Source organism: Danio rerio, chromosome 7 (assembly GCF_049306965.1).
Source record: "Danio rerio strain Tuebingen ecotype United States chromosome 7, GRCz12tu, whole genome shotgun sequence".
Lineage (NCBI taxonomy): Eukaryota > Metazoa > Chordata > Actinopteri > Cypriniformes > Danionidae > Danio > Danio rerio.
The window spans coordinates 80262501-80266631 of record NC_133182.1 but is presented as its reverse complement, the minus strand read 5'-3'; positions in this window follow the sequence as shown (position 1 = coordinate 80266631).

Below are 4131 nucleotides of genomic sequence, written 5' to 3'. Positions count from 1 at the left end.
GATGACTGTGGAGCAGAGGTCACCAACCTTTTGGAAACTGAGAGCTACTTCTTGGGTATCATTTAATGTGAAGGGCCACCAGTTGGATACACACTTTCTAATTACAAATTTGCTCAGTTTACTTTTAATTATATGTTATTAATAATGATTAATGATATTCATCTATGTGAAGACACTGATCATGTTAATGATTTCTCACAATAGTTGTCAACAATGATTGGAAACAGATGAATATTAATATGCAACACTTCATTTGTCTGAAATAGTTTTTAGAGTTTTTTTAATATATAACTTAATGTCATTTTCAATTTTGCACCAATGCAAGTGTGATTTAAAAAGAATAGCCACAAAAATATTAGATGCAGCTTACTGGTATGTGCTGCTATGGTATGCTAATGTTTTAACAGGCCCACGGGCAACTCATGTGATCCTCGCGGGCACCATGTTGGTGACCTCTGCTGTGGAGGTTCTGACATCAAGTCTTTTTAATTCAACACATATAAGTTATAGGAAACTTGTTCTGAATATCCTCACTGTACAGTGTTTGTGTTGCAGATCTGCTCGATGAGGATGGGGTGGGGTGTTTGCTTGTTTTAAATGTGTGTGTGTGTGTTTTCATTTCAAGTAAGAATAAAGTTATCTTGACCCCACACTGCTGCTCTGCTCTTTACATATCTCGAGCTCTACACTGTGATCTCCTCTCCTGTGTGAGCACTGGCTGGTTCCACTGACTGATCCAATCCGATGTTGCTTTGAAAAACTGGCTCAAACAAGCTGGACTACAAGATCCCGAATTGCAGAACCGAGTACTAGATCTGCATCAATTTAGGATTAAAGCTTTTGCAAAGCGGGTCCAGGAGCCTCACTCATTGGTTAACTCCGCCCTGCACCTCCTGACGGCAGGTGTGGATGATGCCCACACACCAGGGGCGGAGAGTGTGTGGACGGAGGAGACACATCCCCATCATTACCCACCGACCATGGGAAGGTGCCCACCAACAATTTAACCCACTTTAATAATGGCGCTGTCAGCATTCAACTAGACACGCAGAAACGCTTCACTCCCGCCCTCTCCTCGAGTCCTCCCGCCCCCAAAACACGTATGAGCATTGTGATTGGCTGCGCCTGTCCCTGCTGTCATGTGAGAGGCTGCGGCTGCGTTCAGGTGAGCGGCGCGTGCGCGCGGGGATGAGGTGTGTCGGGCACACACACAGGCGAGGATAGCGGCAGCAAAAAGGCGGACACAAGGAGCTTATGTTCAGCGGAAGTGTGAGTCACAAACGCAGGTTCACCACTGCACGAGTCCAGCATGATGACGCCGCTGATGCTCGCGTTTCCTCCTCTCTAACGCTGCAGCAGGCTGATATACTGTAGGCTGATCGGTCAATAATACACCCTGAACAACACTGCACAGTAAACAGCATATGATCAACATCTCCTCATCTCCAGCACCTCCAATATCAGCTGAAACAGTCAGAATAACTACAGTACAGCACAACACTGATATACAGCATGGCTAAAATAAGCTGAAGTCTTCATTAAACTCTCTTTATCAGGTAATACACATTATTCTGGCACTGCACTGTCAGGCCTGTGTCCGGCTCATTGATCTCTGGCTGATGTTTCTGAAAACTGAAGCTTTCTGCAGTTATTCGCCTGATCTCTCCTTGATGATGAGGATCAGCTCCACATGCAGTCCATCATCGTCTGTTCATTCACTGTGTACGCTTATATTTATTCACTTTTCAGTAATATTATTGACTGATATGAAAGTGTTTGTTTACTTTATTTACAGTACAGCTCGTGCAGTCATATTTCCTGTCCTTTAGTTGATATTTGATATGAGACACTTGCTTTGTTTACAAAATAAGCAGATCTAGAAAATAGAAAAATCTAGTGAACATTTTCTTCATTAATCTGACAAATTAAGCAATCAAATTAATATGCAGTATTATATAATCTTTTATTTACTCATTGTAATTATTAACTGCATCACATCTTTAATGCTGTAAAAGCAACCTTAATGGGAAAACACTGTGCATGGCCATAGATAAGCTAGCTTAGCTTAGCTTAGCCGTACCACTAACCAAGCTCACTGTTGTTCTCCACCACCACACTTACATGTTGCCTGATCATTGCTGTTAAATTTTACAATGCAAATGATTTGCTCAATTTCAATATATAATTGAGAATAAACAAAGAATCAGTTTCAAAGGTGGCTAAATTACCTGTGTATCCTCATGTACATCATATGGGAAATCTAGGCTCCTGCCAGCCGCATGTGTCTTTCTGAAAGAGTGTATTTAAGACTGCTAATGCTCACCTCTTCACATGCTCACTGTTCATCTGCTCCTTCAGTTTGTCGTCTGATCACTGCTGTTGTTGAGATTCTAATGCAAACATCTCAATCAAATCCGCCTGAGTGAGTGAGGGAATTTTCTTTAAATAGCCGTGAAGCCATCTTTCCTCAGTTTGATCAGCTCCATTAATTTCTCAAAGTAATCCTAACACTTGCACTGGTTCACTTAAAACATGAGTCAAATTTATCTCTTGATTTTATTAGCAAATTATTCGCAATATGTCATAATAAATCCAGAATATAGCTTTTTCAAGAAAATATGCACATTATTTTTATATTTTTAATGACCATTTCAATATTTTTAATGAATATTACAGGCCTCGAGATTCATTTTTACAGCGTGTAAATGTTGCATATTTATATTGTATATATTTTAAGAACTCATTTTTGCTGGATTATCTTGTCGGATGCTCATCATACACTGCAAAAATGCTTTTCTTGCTTAGATTTTTTGTCTTGTTTCTAGTCCAAATATCTAAAATTTCTTATATCAAGAAGCATTTTCTAGACAAGCAAAACACATTGTCTTGTTTTAAGAAATAATATGCCAATATTAAGTGAGTTTTTCCTTAAAACAAGCAAAATAATCTGCCAATGGGGTCAGCAAAATAATCTTGTTTTTTCTTTTGACGTAAGATTATTTTGCTCACCCCGTTGGCAGATTATTTTGCTTGTTTTAAGGAAAAACTCACTTAATATTGGCATATTATATCTTAAAACAAGACAATGTGTTTTGCTTGTCTAGAAAATTCCTCCTGATTTAGGAAGTTTTAGATTTTTGGACTAGAAACAAGACAAAAAATCTAAGCAAGAAAAGCATTTTGCAGTGTAACCAGACTTTCTGAAATACCAAAACATATTTACAACCGTTTTGTCAAACTGCTGAGCACATGATTTGACTAATGAAGTGTTTATTCACACATGTGCATCTACACCATCAGCTTTACACCACAGCTTTATCAATAACCACAACTCTGAATAAGAATATGGAAATATTCTTACTTTCAAAATGCAAATTTATCATCATCTGTCATTACATTTGTTTTTATAAGTCTGTTTAAACTTGTTTTAAATTAAACACTGAAGCCTACAGGCAAATAACAAGCCGGCCAGCACATCCAGCTTTCCTCAGTCAGAGTCTGGCCACTGAATAATCAGAAAAACAATAATAATGAAGATATTAATTAAACTTTTGGACTTCCAGAGCCCCTCTTGGCTACAGGCCTGAAACCTAATAAACTATGAAGAGAGGGTCAATTAATAACATATTTTAATAATTTAAATACAATTTATTTGAACTATTTAACGTTAAATAATATAATAATAGCAGCATATATATATATATATATATACATACATACATACCCGTGTTTGATTCACCCAAATGTCAAGTGCAAACTTACGGACTTGCTACACACACACACACACACACACACACACACACACACACACACACACACACACTGTCCTGCTAAACACTCTTTATCGTGATAAACACACACCCTACACTGTAGTGAGCATCAAGTGTTGTCCACTGAGTGAACACTGCTGAAATACTGCACACTGATGAGGGAACACACACACACACACATTCACTGAGTGTGTGATGAAGATCAGCTCTTTTGTAGATTTGAGGACTGAAGTGCGCTGCCTGTGCTCCAGGGTAGAGGAGTGTAGTGAACGCTGGATAGTGAACACTACACAGGCAGCAGCAGGGTTACAGGAGTGATTACACTCACTGGGTTATTCTCATGGGCAGGAACTGACTTAAT